Source organism: Macaca thibetana, chromosome 12 (genome assembly GCF_024542745.1).
Source record: "Macaca thibetana thibetana isolate TM-01 chromosome 12, ASM2454274v1, whole genome shotgun sequence".
Classification (NCBI taxonomy): Eukaryota; Metazoa; Chordata; class Mammalia; order Primates; family Cercopithecidae; genus Macaca; species Macaca thibetana.
The window spans coordinates 59,215,534-59,238,358 of record NC_065589.1 but is presented as its reverse complement, the minus strand read 5'-3'; positions in this window follow the sequence as shown (position 1 = coordinate 59,238,358).

Here is a 22,825-nt window from a genome sequence, read left to right as displayed (position 1 = left end):
TCAGTGATAATTGCATTCTTGCTTCTTTCTTCTGACGTCTTACATAAAAAATGTTTTTATGTAAAATGTAATATAAAATCAATGAAAGCATAAAAACATCACTGAATTGCCTCCTCCCTCAATAACCCCAAAGAGACTTGCAACTTCCTTGAATTCTCCCTTAAAATCACCATCCAATTGTTACCACAGTGTGTCATCTCCCTTACTGCATCAGTAACAAATCTAACTCACTGGGGAACAAAAAGAGTTTCTTCTCTCCTGGAGCAACCAATATAGGAACACATTCACAGGAAAAAGAGACAGAGGGAGAGAGCTGTTGTGGGGTGGTATGGTGGGGAGGGTAGGGGAGTGTGGGAGAAAGAACACTCCAGCCCTGTAAGCAAAAGCAAATGCAAGGTTCCCTTGTGCTTAAAGAAACAAATACCATAAAAAGTTGCAGACCAAAGTATGCATCATACACCTATGTAGAGAAAGAGTTAACAGAGCAGACCTGAGGCTCCTGTCTTTAGAAGGACCTGCTTGAAAGAGTTGCCCTTGCTGGCATCTGGAAACTTTGCTTTCCTAATATCCCCTTAACTGATAAGACGAGTTTGCTATGCCTGGACTGCACATACCATGATTGAGGTAAAGTAGCTGCTTTACTTTTGGGATTGGGCATTTTGGGTACACGTTAGGGTTGACCAGCCCCCAGTAAAAACCTAGATATTAAGTCTCAAATGAGCTTTTTTGGGAAGAAACATTGAACACATAGCTGACATTTTTGTTGCTGGATAAAGGGTGTGCTCTATGTGACCTCTGATAGGAAGAGCAGGCATACAAAGTTAGCACATGGACTTCTCAAAATTGTGTATTTTTCCTTTGCTGATAAGGTTATGTACTGTGTCACTGTGATAGATCTTAGCCAGTAATAACTGCTATATAAGGAGTCCTGTGATTGCTTCCAGAAAATTGCCAAATGTGGGTGTGGTCTGAGGGACCCAATAAACAACTTGAATTTGATAATCTTGAGTGAACAGCTGGTTTTACAAAAACAAATGGTCTACTCTTTTACACAGTAACGCAACTTTAAGCTTACTAATAAGACTGAAAATCAGACATATTGTAGAGTTATAAGAGAGTTATTATTAAGTTAAGCCAAAACTTGCGTGTTTCTTCTTGTATCTTTCATTTTTTTTAATCGAAAGACCGTGAATCTAAGGACTACTATGCAATTCTGTGTGACTGTAGTTAAACATGAAAAAGTCAATGCAGTGCATTTGTTCATGTAAGTGAGTATGGCAGAACATATTGAATAATCTGTAGCTTTTGTCAAAAGGAAAAGGGAAAAATGCAAATGAGTAAGAAATTGAAAGCTGTCATGGGATGTAAAAAACTATATTTCAAGAAATTTACTGACAAAAAATAGCCTTTTATTCTTTCCAGGTAGTGTGAGCTTGAAAAAACATTATTATGTCATTCAACAAGAGTCAGACAAATGAATGGTTAGTTAAGAGAAGACAGTACATTAAAGAATAAGTCATACCACTAAAGAATAAAGGATGATTACCAGGGGCTGGGAAGGGTAGTAGGGGAGTGGTGAGGGAGAGATGGGAATGGTTAATGGGTAACAAAAAAAGAAAAGGAATGAATAAGACCTGGCATTTGATAGCAAAACAGGGAGACCATAGTCAATGGTAATTTAATTGTACAATTTCAAATAACCTAAATAATATAATTGGATTGTTTGTAAAACAAAGAATTAATGCTTGAGAGGATGGATACCCAATTTTCTGTGCTGTGATTATTATGCATTGCAAGCCTGTCCCAAAATATCTCATCTGCCCCATAAATATATACACCTACTATGTACCCGCAATATTTTTAACTTTAAAAAGAAATGAATCATGCTATTTGAGAGATAATATAAGAAATCAAATAGACTTTGGGTAAAACTAAAAGGTGACACACATACACCTCCCAAGCCCCGTTCAGTAACCATATGTCCACACTATATAAAAGACTTTCTTGAGTTTCTTGGGATACTGCTGTTTAGCTAATCTTCATCTTTAACCAACATCTTCTAGACATGTTTTGCCCTTGTATTTGTTTAAAGTTTTTTTTTTTTAAACTTTAATTATAAAATTGTAAGGCATCTTTTGAAGATAGAATTATAAGATAACTAAGACAACTGACAGTGATCTATTTGGAAACACATTTGAATGTTGTATTAACAAATTGTTTCATGTAATGTGAAATGTATATGAAACTAGATTTTAGCAGTATAGAAGTCCTATTACAGTCTCTCCTAACCAGAGACAAGGATCTCTGCTGCTCTGATAAGTTTATTTCACAGATGTTATGGATTGGATATTTGCTCCTCTCAAAATTCGTATGTTAAAACCTAATTGCCAGTGTGATGGTATTTGCATTTGGGGCCTTTGGGAAGTAATAAGGTTACTAGGGCAGAGTACTTATGAATGAGTTTAGTGCCTTTATAAAAGAAGCCCCAGAGGGCATCTTTACTCCCTCTGCCATATAAGGACACAGTGAAAAGACAGACCTGTTAATGAACAAGTAAGCACTCCCTCACCAGACACCAAGTCTGATAGCACCTGCCATCCTTCAGAACAGTGAGAAATAAATTCGTTTATAAGCCATCTAGTCCATGGTACTTTGTTAAATCAGCCCAAACAGACTAAGGCACCACATATCTTCCACAAAGATGTTAGGTATGCAAGAAGACAACACATTCTGCAGGTTTCTGATTTCCTTCCTAGGAAGGAGGCACTGTACTACAGAACGGATATTGATAAATGAATGTTTTCAGAAAAATATAACCACACTTTCTACTGTCACAGTAGCAAACGCAGCAGTTTCCACTTTAGTGGACAGAGAAAGAGAGAATAGCTTCAAGTCTTTTAAATGTTTTTGAAGTATTAGATCTACAAGCTGAGATAATATAGGTCCACTCCAGCCTGGTGATATAGTCATCAACACATTAAGTGGTGATTACTTCTCAGACGTGTCTGTGGATTTATACATGCTTCTTCAGAAAGTACTCGTGAACACTTAACACTGAGCAGTGAATATTAGAGCCAACAAGACACAAAAGTTCTTTTCTTCCACCAGAATGACAACTCGTTTAAACTTGAAGTGAGAATTATGATTGAATAATATGCCCACGTTTCTCAGAACCAGAATGAATTCAGAGTAACAGTTTCAATATTGCAGTTTGGCTTTTCTGTTATTCCTCAGTAACTATAATAAGTTTCTAGTTTCTACTTTCAATCACCATCTTTAAAAGAAATAATTCTTTTATTTATTTATTTTATTATACTTTAAGTTCTAGGGTACACGTACATAATGTGCAGGTTTGTTACATATGTAAACTTGTGCCATGTTGGTGTGCTGCACCCATCAACTCGTCAGCACCCATCAACTGGTCATTTACATCAGGTATAACTCCCAATGCAATCCCTCCCCCCTCCTCCCTCCCCGTGATAGGCCCCGGTGTGTGATGTTCCCCTTCCCGAGTCCAAGTGATCTCATTGTTCAGTTCCCACCTATGAGTGAGAACATGCAGTGTTTGGTTTTCTGTTCTTGCCATAGTTTGCTGAGAATGATGGTTTCCAGCTGCATCCATGTCCCTACAAAGGACACAAACTCATCCTTTTTTATGGCTGCATAGTATTCCATGGTGTATATGTGCCACATTTTCTTAATCCAGTCTGTCACTGATGGACATTTGGGTTGATTCCAAGTCTTTGCTATTGTGAATAGTGCCGCAATAAACATACGTGTGCATGTGTCTTTATAGGAGCATGATTTATAATCCTTTGGGTATATACCCAGTAATGGGATGGCTGGGTCATATGGTACTTCTAGTTCTAGATCCTTGAGGAATCGCCATACTGTTTTCCATAATGGTTAAACTAGTTTACAATCCCACCAACAGTGTAAAAGTGTTCCTATTTCTCCACATCCTCTCCAGCACCTGTTGTTTCCTGACTTTTTAATGATTGCCATTCTAACTGGTGTGAGATGATATCTCATTGTGGTTTTGATTTGCATTTCTCTGATGGCCAGTGGCCATCTGATCTTTGATAAACCTGAGAAAAACAAGAAATGGGGAAAGGATTCCCTATTTAATAAATGGTGCTGGGAAAATTGGCTAGCCATAAGTAGAAAGCTGAAACTGGATCCTTTCCTTACTCCTTATATGAAAATTAATTCAAGATGGATTAGAGACTTTAATGTTAGACCTAATACCATAAAAACCCTAGAAGGAAACCTAGGTAATACCATTCAGGACATAGGCATGGGCAAGGACTTCATGTCTAAAACACCAAAAGCAATGGCAACAAAGCCAAAATTGACAAATGGGATCTAATTAAAGAAATAATTCTTTAGATACCACTCAATGACATATAGACCCAGAATCAGTAAGTACGAATTAGAATAAAAACTCCTGTTAGTGTTTGTAGGTGTGATGAGTAGGATAAGCATTTCTTAGCAGACTTTTAAAAGTAGCTTAGCTGACTTGTGTTGAAACTTTACTGATTTGTCAAATTCCATAGGATACAATATTATTCTATTTGCTTGCCATTATTGTGATCACAAAATGGTCTAGAAAAACAATGACTGAAATGTAAAAATCAATATACAAATTTAAGGTATATTGCCATCATTATAATTTATTTAGTTGCCAATCTTATGTGTTTACCTATGCAGTGAATGATGTAAAGTGGTAAAACAGCAAATAAATTAAAATAACATGGCAGAAAATGAAGTCACTGTTCTTACTGTACCCTACTACAGAGTCTACCAATGCATGTGACAGCTTCATGTCAAAGGACTTTAGAAGCCAGTCAAGTTCATTAATAAATTATAGTTGTCAAGTTCTGAGAGATATGCCATAAAATAAATGAGTTAAGATGACGTTTTACCTTTGAAGATTCTGGTATACTTCAGGAATTTCAACTGAAGTCTTAACTTTCATAACTATATTTTTTAAAATACCGAAATGATTTTCCTTAAGTTTTTAGCATGATCAGCATCCCTATTCACCATGATATATGGTCCCTTTTTAGTTGACAGCTGTCAGGCAAAAACATACATCAATGGATATTTATATTTCAGTCAGAATTAGGCATTAGGGTAACACTTTATAGGAATTAAATAACCGTTGTTTGGCCACTCCCCAAGTAAACCTTTCCTCGGTAAGATAGAAAAATCTGCCTGTTTTCCAAAATAGCTTTCAATGTGTGTACATTAGAAAATATATGACTTACTATATTACTTGTCAGTTTATGAGGAACCCCAGACTTCCACATTTTCACAAGCTTACTAATAAGCATTGTATTACACATTATAAAACAGATTGAGATAAATAAAATATTCTAAATGACCCAAAAGAATAATCTATTACAAGAATAAAAATTGTTCACCAATAATAACAAAAAGTATGTGGAAATCTGGAAAATAAAAGTTGGCTTGAGGGGTTTGGAAACCATTAGTAAGAGGTTATAAAAACAGAAGTTCAGAATATACCAAAGGTATATTTTGGAAGCAGTGTCATCAGGCAAAAGGAACCATATGAAAGGAAACAAGGTGGTGAGAAAATACAGATCATTTTTAGATAATATTTAATACCACTGTTGTATTAAGTGCAGGGTAAGTGAAGGGGATCACTGTGAGATGAACCTGGAAAGATGAATGGTTTGAATATGATATTGCAGGCACTAGAGGTTCATTAGGAGTAGAAAGTGATTTATGACTTCTATATTTGGAGATACATCAACTTTGAGGTGATAGTGTGCTTTCAAGAGGAATATTCCCAGTGGTGCAGGAAAAGCCACCCTGGAACAATGAACAGACTGAGCTGGGGGGTAGAATGAATATTTCAGAATCACCCATACAGATGCTATATGCATTATTTTGGATTTATATTTTCAAAGAATTTCTGAAATGTATATACTCATTAAATATAAGAATATAAATAAATCAAGAAATTAAAAGACCAAATTCTTTAGAGAAGACATTTATTCAACTAAAAAAAAGAGAGCAGATTAGAATTTAGTGTTTTCCCAGAGTTACATTTTGGACCATATGCTAACTCTTCAGGCACTTGTCTGCTATAAAATCTACTCTCCCAAATTAATTTACATGAAATCCTTTATTGAATTTTGTTTGGGGTTAAATTATATTTTACTATTTATGTAAATCATCTGGCTTAAATTTTTAGAACTCCCATTAATTATAGCACATTATACAGTACTTTACCTCAAAATTAATCAGTATTTCATGTCTTTGGAAATTCACTAAATTTTTCCCACATTAGTTTTTGCTAAATGCTATTTATTTTTCAAATACTCTTGACTCCACAGAAAACTCTTCACATAAATCTTCTATTTTGCATTCATTCTATGGAGTAAGAATACTGCTTTTGCCCATTACTGTGGCAGTGATGTTGGGAACACTGATATTTTAATGCTGCTCTTTTTACAATATTGGTAAAGTTTTATGCTCATGCCATAGTTAACTACCAATCAACACTTGCTTTTTGTTGTTGTTGTTAATATTCTAGTCTCCTTATCACCTATAGAGAGAGCTTAAGTATCTGGGGTATCATTGTTTGGTAAGAAGGTGCTGAAGTCACTATATTTTTCAAATAAACATTCTTATTAAAGAACAACATTCTTTCTCAATATGAGTCCCCTATAAAACAGAAACAGTATGCTAATCCAGTGTAGTGCAAAAGCACTACAAAAGCAGCAAAAGTAAGTGGGCCAGAGAAGTGAGATAGGTGAGGAAGAAAGCACAGGCAGAGAACACAGTGCCAAATTGCCAGCTGCTTCTCCAGAAGACACACAGAGCTGTTTGATCTCCCAGGAAGCTCCAGAGAGGCACTGTGGAGTTATTCTGGTGGTCAGGTCTTCTATATACTTAGTTGTATCTGATTGTTCTATTAGTTACAAGTTAAGGTATATGGAAATCTTACATAATAATTGTATATCTGTGCATTTCTCTTAGTTCTGTCGATGTTGCCTTTATTATATCTAAAGCCATGTTACTAGTTATATACAAATTTAGAACTGTTACACATTCAGGGTAATTAAGTTCTCATTATGAAATATCCCCCTAACTCTAATTACATTCCTTGCCTGAAAATGTCGACCTCATCTCGCTGGGCTGATTTTTTCTCCTGAATGTTAGACTGCAAATCCTTGCTGGTAGAGTATATCTCAATGTCCTCAAGAAAATTTTAATTTAAACAAATTTTGTCCAGTTTTTCTACTTGTTCTCAACAGGAGCTTCGATTTAAAACAATTTAGTCTGCTATTTCTAGAAATGGAATATGTCAAATGTACCCGGCTCCTTACCTCACCAAAGTTGAAAGAAACCAACTGTAAAAAATCATTCAACTTCAGTGCTTTCAGGGAACAAACCCAACACAGATTGAATAAGACTTTTAGACTTTTCAGAGTTATAAAGCAAACAAAGAATTCCAGAATATAACTTTAAAAATCTAAGCAACATAATTCAATTAATTTCTTAAAATTTCATATTTGAATGTTACTTGGCTACAAATTTTTAAAAACTATTAAGATAACTTTCTTAGATCTTGGTTCTACAGTATTTTTCAGGTTTTTCATCCCTTGAAAAAAGAAAAATGAGTCAGATTCATTGGAAATGGTTAGACCTTTTCTTATCAATGCTTTCTGATTCATTACACTTTCTTGGAGGAAGAAGATGTAAATCTTTTCTTAAATGAACATTACAATCGAATTGGATATTTGTTAGAATTTTATTTCATAAGATATCTGAGAAAATAAATGAAAATTCCTTTAATGTGTAAATATCAAGGAAAAAATATAGATTGCAATATACACTTGAGAATACAATTCTCACAATCTCAAGAGTTAGCCCACATTGCTACGAATTTTATTAAAGTACTTGCATGAATCCATGAGATCAGAGAGGTAAAATGTAAGTTTCTGGACAATTAAACCCTATACCTCCTCAATGTGTCACTATTAGAGAAACACCTATGCTAAACAGTGGGGCTGCATCACTGTGAAATGGTGTGTTTAAGTACTCCCTCATTTTCTAGGACTAAAATCTAGCAATAGAAGTAAAGCAGTTGACACAGGTATTTCTCATAGTCTAGAACATTACTACAGTTTTGAGCCTTTCATTACAATTTGGACACAGATTGCAAACACAATATTATACAGTTATCAGCATGAGAAAACGATTTAAAAGTTTCATTAAATGCAAAAATAGGAATTAATTTTTTTTGTGTTTAAAATATTAGAAGCATTTTTGCAGTAATAGAGCTTAAAATATAAAAAGCATCTAAGATATGTACACACTAATGATTATACTTTTGGGACTGCATAGTGTCACAAGGGTGAAAAACTAATAAAAAATTATCTAATAAAGCCAATATATAGCCTAACAAAACACAACTGTTTTCTTCCCTTACTTGTCATGAAGAATGTGTGAATACTTCTCAGTACTTACATTTCCCCAATATCAATGATAAAAAAAAACACCTTATAGTTAAAAGATAAAATAAAAATTAAGAACTATGTAAAGTATAACAAAATACTATGATTTAACCTTGGTTATGTTAGAAAAAGCACAAAGTGATGATCACTGCTTTAATAACACGCTGATCCTGACTACTGCATGTGTTCTGTTAACACTACTAGAAGCAGGCAGAGACCCTCAGATCCAGGCCCATAGTAAAACTCCAGAAAGACAAGCAAAGCATTGTAATTCAGATACAGATATGCACACAAACACACAGGCAAAACAACATTAAAACCATACTGTCTAATGCTGAGGATCCAATATTGGTAGGGCAGTAAGGCTGTCTTTGATGGATAAAAATGGAAAAATATAAACTTCAACACAATTTCTCCAAATGACTCAGAAATTTAATGACAGAAATCATAATTATAGCCTTCAACCATGTGGCTTAGTTAGTAAGATTGACCTACATAATGCAATTTTGAAATTAAAATCCTGAGGGTGTCAAACACTTCAACATTCACAACACTGTCCACTTTCTTTCTATGGGGATTTGGGAGCAGGAGGGGTGCGGAGCTGCCAGAAATGGAGCTCTGAACAGGGAAGGAAAGAGAAAGCACAATAGAAGAATCAGGCAGCTGGTCAAACTTTCAAACAGTAATGTTAAGAGCAAATAGATTATGCAGAAGAATAAGCCAAAGGACTAATATTCTATATCAATAACTTTTTTCTTCACATAGTAAGGCTGAACAGACCAAAATAAACAGCTAGAGAAGTTGGTCGTTTTTTCCTTACCATTCACTCTCCCCTCCTTCTCCCTCCCCTCACTCTTCCATCTCATAGTACCTTTCTGAAGTATCCAATGTGCCTGGTATTGGATTTAGTAAGAGCTATCAATAGTATATGAAAAGTGGATATAAGCTTTCAAGTAATACAAACCTGCATTGTACCTCTTTACTGCAAAATATCCTATGCCACATGCCCTTCCTTTTAACCAACTATTCTTTTACATTTTCCTACTGATACATCAACATGGAAAAGCTAGTTTTAAAAAAGTGATATATTACCCAAAAAATAGTATACAGTAGAATACAGACATTCACACTTCAACCCAAAAGAATGAAATTATTATATAATTTCAGATACAGAAACATGTTGTTAAGGAGAGACTTTTGTGGCTTTTGCCTGGTCTATCAATGTATATAAGATTGGGACCAATACATAACCTCTTGGAGCTTATAGATCCACATTTACTCTTCATTTTTTAAAGTTTTAAAATTTATGCATATTTGAGAATATCTTACTGAATTCTTGAAGACTTGGTGATAAAAACCTTTTTGCTTTCTGAAAGATGCTATTTCTATCTCTAATTACTCATCCAAGAAAGAAACATCTGTTGTTGTTCATTACCGTTTTCTTCTCATTTCCTTATAGCCTTTATGTATTTTGAAAGTATCTTGGATTATGTCATTGTATTTTTCTAATATTTCTCATAGACATAAACAAGACTCAGACATTAAAAAGCCAGTCAGAACTGAGCCACAGAAAATTCAGTTGGGCAGCTCTAAGTTCACCCTCGCCAATTTCTTCTCTTTTCCTTTTTTGCCTCATGTCAATATTTATAATTCTGTTGCATTTAAAAAAATTTCTTTGCAGAAATTAAGCCTTAATATTGGAGACCCAAAATCAAGTCTCTCCTCTTACCTAGATATTTGGTAGACTTCCTACATTTTGTCATCAATTATTTGATTTTCATTCCTGAGAGAAGAAGTAGGAATTGCTCCTATTACTAATGGTTACATTAAGATTTTAATAATGCTACTGTTGGGAAAGATACATACTACAGGATCAATACAATTATTACTTTTAATTTTATCAAAATATGATAGAAGGCCAATTCCATAAGACGCAGCATTGGAAGATATCTCAACTATTGGTTACTAGCTTTACATCTTTATTTGCTTGAGTGATTTATTTAGGCTCTAGATTAAATTATATAGATTATATGTTAATATATAGATTAAAATTCCCAAGCATTATTTTGGTCTTCTTAGTGCATGATACCCTTTCTTTAAAGTTAACTTTATAAGATTGCCTTTCTTATCTTAGAACACGAAATCTCTTTTGGCCTTCTAACTGTATAATTCATACAATTTATTAGCAAGTTAGCTCACAACGTTCCGTTTTATTAGTTTTCTTTTTTGTATATATCCTGTAATTACAACAATCTTTAAATCATTAGGAAAAAATCAAGTTCTGTTCCTTGGCAAGGTAAACATTTAGCACATTGTCATGCACACATTTATTCAAATAATGAGGTTGCTAAGATGGGGTGGTGTGGAATCATTGTAGCAGCCAAAGATCCCACCAAGAACTATAAAACCAATATTGAATACAAAAGTTATATTCTTAAAGGCATCAGAATGCTGCAGAAGAAATAATAACTAGAGACACTAAGTTTTGAAGGGGGTTGAACTTCTCAGAGGTAAGTTGTGAGTCTACAGCCACTTTTACCTTAGGGCCTTTGTGAATTCTGGGTGAAGGCTAGAGGCTACACATCTGGACTTGGCACAAACAGAGGGCTACTGCTAGAGAAGAGCAATAGTAGTAAAAGTTTTGGCAGTGATATGAAGAAGTGACAAAATTCAAGATTGAAGGACCTGAAACAATGACTGGTTCCTCTGAAAACCCTTGTTTTCCAAATCCTGAGACTACAATGCTGAAGGCTAAAGGGCTAAGCCAAAAAAAAAGCCTTAAAAACAGAGCTTCCTGCTGTATTAGTCCATTTTTACACTGCTATAAAGAAATACCCGAGACTGGTAATTTATAAAGGAAAGAGGTTTAATTGACTCAATTCTGGATGACTGGGGAGGCCTCAGGAAACTTATAATCATGGTGGAAGGGGAAAAGCAGGTACCTTTTTCATAATGCTGGAGGAGAGAGAGAAGAGAGTGAAGAAGGAACTTGCCAAACATTTTTAAAACCATCAGCTCTCATGAAAACTCACTCACTGTCATAAGAACATCATGGGGGAAACTGCCTCCATGATCCAATCACCTACCAGATTCCTTCCCCAACAACTAGGGATTATCATTATGTGGGAGATCAGTCAAAGTGGCAGAAGAAATTATAGGAATAGAAAGAAGCAAATCTTCTTGGAAGGCATGTGGGGTTTGCATAGCTTCAGATAGTTTGGCTGAAGATAGCTGGATTTTCCTTTCAGGAGACAAAGAGCTTAGGGCACAGATACAAAGGAATGTAGAGTAGTTTAAACAGCTTTTTTATTCATGTGGTCCTAAGACCAACCTTTGATCATTCGTGGCCAGGATGGCTCTCTCCAGGGGAGAGTGACCAGGTTAATTACCTACAGGTGTGTTGACTCAAAGTCTTTTCAATTAAATCGGTACTAAATAAATGTGAGCACTGCCAGCTTAGAGGGGCAAACTCTTTGGCCCCTAGTGCCATCAGCCCCCTGGCCTGCTTTTTCACTGAATATCTATGTCTGAGTATGTGTCTCATCTGTCGTGCAACTGGGGTCTGCAGGACAGATCCCCACATAATTCAAGATGAGATTTGGGTGGGGATGCAAAGCCAGACTATATCACCCACCATGTAGTAGTGCTGTAAAGGCCAAGAGTCACATATGGGAGGAGTCCCTGTAATTACAAGGCTATAGTTAAAGGCTCTAGAAAAAGTGGCAAACTGTCATAATTTGCAGTTACAAGGGGCCTCAGGTAAAAGCCTCTGAAAAATCATAGCAAAATTTGTTATATTTTCTTGGTACTGAAGGTGAACAGCCCCGCAAGCTCTCAAGTGAAAGCCTTAGAGGCTCATAGTCTAAAAATGGGTGAAAATTAGAGATAGGTTGAGCCTTATTAAGCTTCAAGGCAGGCTCAGATTAGCTCAGTATCTAATTGGTAGTCCTCCCGCACTCTATAAATGTAGTGAAGAAAAGTCTTCTTTATGATAGAATAAAATACCACCTACATTCTATACAGATCTTTGTTCTCAGTATACAGCAATCAAAAATATTAGCCAAATCATACAAAGAATAACCAAGAGAAAAAAATCAGACAAGAGAAGAAACCTATAGGATATCCATATATTTTAGTTATCAACAATTAATGCTTAAAATAGCTATAGTAAATTTGTTAAATTACAGGTATATATGTAATATATAATACATAATATATTTCATATTACATATATTACATATGTAATATATAATATATATTTCAAATTACATATATTACACATATATAATATATAATATGTACATATATGTAATATAAAATATACATCTTACATATTACATATATATCTGTAATTTAACATATTATACATTAACATTATATATTACATGTGTAATATATATTTCATATTACATATATTTATTACATATAATAAATTCATTAAATTACACACGCACATATATATAGAGAGAGAGATGGCAAATTTTACTAGATAACCAAATGGACAGCTTAGCGCTAAAGGAAATTAGTAACTGAATGGATAGACATAAAGAGAAGATTGGCTATAGCAGCAGAAGAGAAGATTAGCCAAATGCTCAAAGCAAAAGGTAGAGAGACAAAAGGGAGAAAAAATTATAAGACACACGTCGGACATAGTTAACATGTATAAATATGTAGCATATGTGATTTGAAGTCACAGATGGAGGAAAGAATAGGACAAAAGCAATATTTAAAGTGATAATAGCTGGCAATGTTCCAAAAACTGATGAGCAGTATCAATGCACAAATTTAAAATTCTGCAATCCCAAGCTAGATGCATATAAAGAAAACCACACTTAAGTAAACTATGAAGTTTTGAAAATCAAACACAAAGTGTTCACAATATCAAGAAATAAGATAAAGCAGCAACAATGAAAATGACATCTAACTTCTTATGAGAAATTATGGAACCCAGAAGACAACGAAACAACATCTTTAAAGTATTGCAAAAACCAAGATGCCAAAAAAGACTTTCATGCACACAGAAAATATACTATATCAGCAATAAAAAATAAGCATTTTTAGACAAAAACTAAGAGCATTCATTACTATACAACTTGCATTTAAAATATACTAAAGGGATTTCCTTAGGCAGAAGAAAAATACCAAAGGGGAAAATATTAAAAATTTAAAAATTAATAAAGTATACTTGGAAGGCTAAACACGAGGTTAAATCTAAAGGAATACTTTATGTACAAAATAATAATGACCTAGGATTTTAACATATGTATAAAATTAAACATGACAAGACAATAACACAAATGTTAAAACTTGACTCTTTAAAACTTTTAAGGTTTAACACACATACCTGCATCTTTTTTTTTTTTTTTTTTTTTTTTTTTGAGACAGAGTCTTATTCTGTCACCCAGGCTGGAGTGCAATGGCATGATCTCGACTCACTGCAACCTCTGCTGTCAGGGTTCAAGTGATTCTCCTGCCTCAGCCTCCCGAGTAGCTGGAATTACAGCCACCCACCACTGCCCCTGGCTAATTTTTGTATTTTTAATAGAGATGGGGTTTCACCATGTTGGCCAGGCTGGCTTTGAACTCCTGACCTCAGGTGATCCACCTGCCTTGGCCTCCCAAAGTGCTGGGATTACAGGCATGAGTCACCATGCCTGGCCACCTGAGTCTTAAAGTTTAATAAATATTTATATGTGTATATGCTCATATAATCACCACAACTGAAACAGAAATTTCCAGCATGACAGACTGTTCCCTTGTGTCTCTCCCACTCTTCAGACTTCTGTCACTATAAATTAGTTTACCTATTCTGGAATTTCATATGAATTTCACATTCATTTCATATGAACGTAAGTGCTCTTGTCTCTGATAATCATCCATATTGTTTGCAACAGCTCATTTTTATAAAATAGGAAGTATTTCATTGTATGAACGTTCTACAATTTATATATTCTCCCGTTGATGAACATATGGTTGTTCTTAGCTGGGAGCTAGCATAAATAAAGCTACTTTAAACATTTTGTCTTTTGATGAACATATGCCCTAATTTCTGTGATGTATAAAATATGAGTAGAATTGTTGGATCAGAGGCGGGTGTAAATATAGCTTTAGTAAATATAGCCAAGGAGTTTCCAAAGTTGTTGTATCAATTTATATTACTATCAGCAGCATAGCTCCAGTTGTCTCATGTCTTCACTAAAACATGATACTGTCACAGTCTCTTCAATTTTTTCCACTTTTGTAGGTATGTAGTGGTATCTCACAAAGGTCTCAATTTCATTTACTTCTTGAATAACAATATTGAGCATCTTTTGTTAGGTTTATTGGTCATTAGAATAGCTTTTTAAGTGTCTGTTGAAGATGTCGCCCAAGTTTTGGTTAGGAAGTTTTTCTTTCTCTTATTGATTTACAGGACTTAGATAATCTTCATAAGGATCCTTAATGGAATATATGTATTATAATTACTTTCACCCAGGCTACAGCTCAGCAAATAGTACTCCTCTGGGAATTTGGCCACCATAACACACGACACTGTTTTCTACCACTAGGTTAAATGGGATATAGGAATCTAATTCAAAGAAATAGAAATATAATGTATTGCTTTGTTCATTCTATTGTTGTAAGTAAAGTGTATATTTACTGCAAATGGACATAGTGGACATTTACTCATTTATTTAACATAGGATGTTAAATGCTGACAGAGACCTATTAAGTAATACATATATTTAAAAAAATGGACCAAATGACAGGGAGAAAACTGTCTCAGATTTAGAGATACAACTGTGGGCAATGAAGACACTGATAAAACAAAGGACACATGACCCATTTAATTTGAGGAAATACTAATGCAATTTACCCAGTTGTTGTGAAGTCATAGATGCCCAATTTTGTTTTTCTGTAGAATCTAGATATTTAGAATATTTTACCAAGACTGTGTTTTTAACATAAAACCCATGAGCCACAAGTTTACAATCCCTGATTTTATATTGAGTAACAATTAAAATTCACCATGGCAGGAAAAATAATGGCCACCCCAAGGATGTACACTCCCAGTCCCCAGAATCTGTGAATATGTTTTGTTACATGGCAAGAGGAGTTAAGGTTCCAGATGAAAATAAGGTTGCTCATCAACTTGCCTTAAAATAAAAAAGGTTATCTTAGATAACCTGGTGGGCCCAATGTAATCACAAGGGTCTTTGAATGGAAAAAGTTTAGTCAGAAGAATCAATGTGTGATGCAATAAAAGACTCAACCAGACATTGCTGATTTTGAAGATAGAAGGGGCCATCAGTCAAAGAATGAGGGCACCCTTCACAAAGCTCCCAAATTCAGGAAAATGGATTCTTCCCTGGAGCCTCCAGAAAGGAACGTAGCTCTCTCTATTCCTTAATTTTAACTCATTGAGACCTGGATTAACTTTTGGCCTCTAGAACGGTAAGATAATAAGTCTGCATTTTTTTTAACTCACTAACTTTGTGTTAACCTGCCACAGTGGCACTAGAATACCCTACCTAAAAGATTTAAACTTATTTCAAGATCCACTAGGAATTATCCTAATTTAAGATTGTATTAGTTCATTTTCACACTGCTGATAAAGATATACCTGAGACCGGGAAGAAAAAGAGGTTTAATGGACTTACAGTTCCACATGGCTGGGCAGCCTCACGATAATGGCAGAAGGCGAGGAGGAGCAAGTCACATCTTATGTGGATGGCAGCAAGCAAAGAGAGCTTGTGCAGAGAAACTCCTGTTTTAAAAACCATCAGATCTCATGAGACCCATTCACTATTACAAGAACAGCATGAGAAAGACTCACCCCCATGATTCAATCATCTCCCACCGGGTCCCTCCCACAACACGACACGTGGGAATTATGGGAGCTACAAGATGAGATTTGGGTGGAGACACAGAACCAAACCATATCAAAGAGAATTTTGCTTAAAATAATTTATATGTTACATAAAGGTAAGATTTCTCATTTGACTTACTGTGGGAGCACAGGTGTCACTTTTTTGATACAATAATAAATATATAATGAAACTCTTGATTACATTAAAGGTTTACTATGGATTGCTGGAACTGATAAAGCTCACATAAGACAAGTTGATCAAACATATTTCAACTTATTTTCACAAATATCTCTAATTTTAATTATCAAAGCAGCCAACAGATAACCAGTAACACATTCTAAAATATTTCTTTACATTGTTCCTCTTTTCTAAAACTAAAGGAGTAGGGCTTTCTTCACCTAAAAGTTAGAATATTGAAAGTTAGAGTGTAAATTAGTTCAAGTATTGTGGAAGACAGTATGGCAATTCCTCAAGGATCTAGAACCAAAAACACCATTTGATCCAGCAATCCCATTACTGGGTATATACCCAAAGGATTATAAATCATTCTACTATGAAGAGACCTGCACACGTTATGTTTATTGCAGCACTATTCACAATAGCAAATACTTGGAACTAACCCAAATGTCCATCAATGAAATACTGGATAAAGAAAATGTGGTACATATACATCATGTATATGTATATATCATGCAGTCATAAAAAAGGAAAGAGTTCACGTCCTTTTCAGGGACATGGATGAAGCTGGAAACCATCATCCTCAGCAAGCTAACACAGCAACAGAAAACCAAACACTCATAAGTGGGAGTTGAGCAATGAGAACACATGGACACAGAGAGGTGAACATCACACACCAGAGCCTGTCAGGGGGTGGTGGGAAAGGGGAGGGAGAGCATTAGGATAAATACCTAATGTATGTGGGGCTTAAAACCTAGACGATGGGTTGATTGGTGCAGCAACCCCCCATGGGACACGTATATCTATGTAACAAGCCTACATGTTCAGCACATGTACCCCAGATCTTAAAGTCAAATTGAAAGAAAAATTCATTTCAATTAATCAGATTATTCAATATTCTAATTATTACAAATCCCATAGATAATGCCAATTATAAATATTTAAATATTTCATTTAAATATTTAATTCATTTAAAAATTTATATGCTTATTTTAAAATATATGTAATTTAACAAAATGATTTACCAAATTATCAGTATTATCCAAATGAAACCTAAAAGCTTAGTTTTTGTAATTTTAAACATTATTATGATAAATAACAAAAATATATTTAATAGTCTGATTTCAATCCATTTAAAAATATTAAATTATAAAAATCAACATCAGATCTATACAGAAGCAGCATTGAACTCTGATTTAAGAAACAAATCAGACAAAATATTGTTATAGAAATATTTACATTTTATAAACTTTAAATTTTTAATTTTTAATTTTTGTGGGCATATAGTAGGTATATATATTTAGAGGTACAGGAGATACTTTGATACAGGCATGCAATGTATAATAACCACATCATGGAAAATAGGGTTCACATCCTTTCAATATTTTCAATATTCAATGACACAATATCCTTTGTGTTACAAATAATCCAACTATACTTTTACTTATTTTTAAATGTATAATTAAATTATTATTGACTATAGTCACCCTGTTGCACTATCAAATACTAGGTCTTATCCATTCTTTCTACCATTTTTTGGACCCATTAACTATCCTCACTTCACCCCCTACAACCCCACTCTCTTTTCCGGTCTCTGATAACCATTCTTCTATTATCCATGAGTTCAAATGTTTTAATTTCAAGGTCCCACAAATAAGTGAGAACAAGCAAAGTTTTTGTTTCTATGCCCTGCTTTATTTCACTGAACATAATGACCTCCAGCTCCATCCATGTTGTTGCAAATGACAGCATCTCATTCTTGTTAATGGTTGAATACTATGCCATTGTGTATATGCAATGCATTTTCCTTATCCATTTGTCTGTTGATGGACATTTAGGTTGCTTCCAAATCCTGGCTGTTGTGAATGGTGTTGCGACAAACATGGGAGTGCAGACATGTCTTCAATTTCCTCAATTCCTTTATTTTGGGTATATGCCTAGCAGTGGGACTGCTGGGTCATGCGGTAGCTCTATTTTTAGTTTTTTGAGGAACTTCCACATTTTTTCATAGTCATTGCACTACTTTACACTTCCACCAATGGTGGAAGTTATCCCCACATCGTCTCTAGCATTTGTTATGCCTGTCTTTTGGATAAAATCCATTTCAACTGAAGTGAGATGATATATCATTGTAGTTTTGTTTTGCATTTCTCTGATGATGTTGAGCATCTTTTCACATGCCTGTTCACCATTCATATGTCTTATTTTGAGAAATGTCTCTGCAAATCTTTGGCCCATTTTTAAATCGAATCACTTGATTTTTTTCTATAGAGTCGTTTGAACTCCTTCTATATTCTGGTTATTAATCCCTTGTCATGTGGATAGTTTGCAAATATGTTCTTCCATTCTGTGGGTTGTCTCTTCACTTTCTCGACTGTTTCTTTTGATGTCTAGAAGATTTCTTACTCGACATGATCCAATTTGTTCATTTGTGCTTTGGTTGCCAGTACTTTGGAGGTATTACTAAAGAAATTTTTGCTAAGTCCAATGTTCTGGAGACTTTCTCCAATATTTTCTTTCTGTAGTTTCATACTTTGAGGTCTTAGATTTAAGTCTACAATTGATTTTGATTTGATTTTCTATATGGTTAGAGATACGGGCCTAGTTTCTTCTGCATATGAAGATCCAGTTTTCCCAGCACCATTTATTAAAGTATGTTTTTTCCCAATGAATGTTCTTTGCACCTTTGTTGACGATGAGTTCATTGTAGATGTATGAATTTATTTCTGGATTCTAATTATGTTCCATTGGTCTATGCATCTGTCTTTATGCTAGTACCATAATTGCTGTATTTACTATATATCTTCAGTACAATTTCAAGTCAGGTAAAGTGATAACTCCAGTTTTGTTCTTTTTCTCAGGATTGCTTTAGCTATTCTTGGTCTTTTGCGGTTCCATATAAAATTTAGGATAGTTTTTTCTATTTCTGTGAAGCACATCATTGGTATTTTGATAGGGGTTGTGTTGAGTTGAATCTGTAGACTGCTTTGGGTAGTATGAATATTGTAACAATATTGACTCTTCCAATCCACAAACATGGAATATCTTTCCACTTTTTTTGTGTGCTTCTCAATTTCTTGCATCAATTTTATGGTTTTCATTGTAGAGATCTTTCTTGTTTTGGTTAATTCCTAGGTATTTAATTTTATGTGTGGCTACTATAAATGGAATTACTTTCTTTTTCAGATTGTTTGCTGTTGGCATATACAAATGCTACTGAGTTTTGTATGTTGATTTTGTATTCTGCAAATTTACTGAATCTGTTTATCAATTCTAGCAGTTTTTTTGGTGGAATCTAGGTTTTTCCAAATATAAGATTGTATCATCTGCTAACAAGGATAGTTTGATTTCCTGTTTTCCAATTTGGATGCAATTTCTTTCTTTCTCTTGTCTGGTTGCTCTAGCTAGGACTTCAAGTATTATGTTGAATAACAGTAACAGGGAACATACTTGTCATTTCCAGATCTTAGAGGAAAGGCTTTCAGTTTTTCCCCATTCAGTATAATGGTAGCTGTGGGTCTGTGGTATGTGGCTTTCATCGTGTTGTATTTCTTCTTTCTATATCACATTTTTTGAGAGTTTTTATCATGAAGGGATGTTGAGTTTTATCAAATGCTTTTTCAGCATCAGTTGAAATGACCATGTCGTTTTTGTCTTTCTGTTGATATATTACATTGATTGATTTGCATATGTTCAACGATTCTTGCATTCCAGAAATAAATCCCACTTGGTCATGATAAATTATATTTTTAACATATTGTTGAATTCAGTTTGCTCATATTTTGTTGAGGATTTTTGCAACAATATTCATCGGGGATATTGGCCTATAGTTTTTTTTTTTCTTTTTGGTGTGTGTTTGTCTGGTTTTTGTATCAGGGTAATACTGGTCTTGTAAAACACATTTGGAAGTATTCCCTCCTGCTCTGTTTATTCCAGATAGTTTGAGTGGGATTGGTGTTAATTCTTCTTAAAATATTTGGTAGAATTCAGCAGCGAAGTTTTCAGGTCTGAGCTCTTCTGTATTAACAGACATTTTATTATGGCTTCAATCTCATCACTTCTTATCATTCTGTTCACCTTTTGAATTTCTTCATGGCTCAAACTTGGTAGGTTGTATGTGTTGGAATTTGTCCATTTCCTCAAGATTTTTCAATTTATTGGCATCAAGTTGCTCATAGTAGCTACTAATGATTCTTTGAATTTCTGTAGTATCAGATGCAATGTCTTCTTTTTCATCTCTGATTTATTTGGGTTTTCTTTTTTCCTTAGTCTGGCTAAAGGTTTCTTAATTTTGTTTATCTTTTGAAAACACCAACTTTTTGTTTCATTTATATTTTGTATTGTTTTTCATTTCAATTTCATTTATTTGTGCTCTGTTTTTTGTTTCTTCTACTAATTTTAAGATTGGTTTGCTCTTGCTTTTTTATAGTTCTTTAAGATGCGTCATTAGGTTGCTTATTTGAAGCTTTTCTTTTTTATATGTAGTTGCTCATAACTATAGATTTCCCGGCAAGTACTGCTCTCATGTATCCTGTAGTGTTTAGCATGTTTTTTCCAGTATCATTTGTTTTCAAAAATTTTTCAATTTTCTTAAAATCGAATAAAATGAAAAATTTCTTGAAAAATTGGCTCACTGGACATTCAGGAGCATAATGCTTAATTTCTATGTATTTGTATAGTTTACAAAATTTCTTTTGTTACATTGATTTCTAGGCTTTATTTTCTTGTGGTCAGAGAAGATGCTTGATATTATTTCAATTTTTGAGTGTTTTAAGACTTGTTTTTTGACCCAACATATGGTCTATCCTTGAGAATAATACATGTGCTGAGGCAAAGAATGTGTATTCTTCAGCCATTGTATGACATGTTCTGTAAATACCTATTAGGCACATTGATTTTACAGTGCAGATTAAGCCCAATTTTTGTTGACTTTCTGTCTGGAAGGTTTGTCCAATGCTGAAAATGTATTGTTGAAGTATCCCAGTATTATTGTTTTGACGTCTATTTGTCTCTTTACCTGTAACAATATTTGCTTTATATATATAGATGCTCAATGTTGGATGCACATATATTTACACCTATCATATTCACTTGCTGAACTGACCTCTTTGTCATTATATAATGACCTCCTTTTTCTCTTCCTAGAGTTTTTGTCTTGAAATCTATTTTGTCTGATATAACTACTCCTTCTCTTGTGTCCATCAGCATGGAATACCTTTTTCCATCCCTTTATTTTCAGTCTGTATGTATCTTTGTAGGTGAAGTGTGTTTCTTATAGGCAACAGATTATTGGGTCTTATTTTAATCCATTCAGCCACTATTTTTATCATCTTTTTTAATTGTCTTTTTATTGGAGAGTTTAGGCCGTTTACATTCAATGTTATTATTGGCAAGTGAGAACTTCCTCCTGCCACTTTTTTTTCTGGCAGTTTCCTTCTCTTCACTTTCTTCTTGTCTTCCTTTTAGCAAAGGTTATATGCTCTGGTGGTATGATTTAATTTCTTTTTATTTTTTGTGTATCTGTTGTATGTTTTTTGATTAGAGGTCACCATGAGGCTTGCAAATGTTATAACTCATTATTTTAAGCTGATGAAAATTTAATACTGATTGTATAAACAAATTAACAAACAAGTAAAAAGAGCACTAACAAAAACTCTACACCCCACTGCTTCTTGGCCGTTTGGCTAAGATCAAGTGTAAAACTTTACACCTTAACTTCATCCCCCAGACTACTTTCTAACTTTTTGTTGTTTCTCTTTATTTCTTATCATACTCTGTGTCCTGAAAAGTTGTTGTAGTTATTGGTTAATTATTCAGTATTTCCACATAAGAGTAGTTCAGATACCTCAATTACAGTGTTATAATATTCTGTGTTTTCCTGTGTGCTTACTCTTACCAGTGAATTTTGTACCTTCAGATGACTTCTTATTGCTCATTAACATTCTGTTCTTTCAGATTGAAGAACTCTCTTTAACATTTCTTGTAAGACAGGTCTGGTATTAATGAAATACTTCAGCTTTTGTTTGTGTAGGAAAGCATTTTTCCTTCATGTTTGAAGGATATTTGGTCCAGATATACTAGTCAAGGGTAAAAGTTTTGTTTCTGTTTTTCTCCTTCAGCACCTTCAATACGTCAGGCCACTCTCTCTTGGCCTGTAATGTTTCCACTGAAAAATCTGCTGCCAGACATATTGAAGCCTCTTCGTATGTTATTTTTTCTTTTCACTTGCTTTTAGAACCCTTTCTTTACTGTTATTTGGGAGTCTGATTATTAAATGGCTTGAGGTAGTCTTCTTTGGGTTAAATC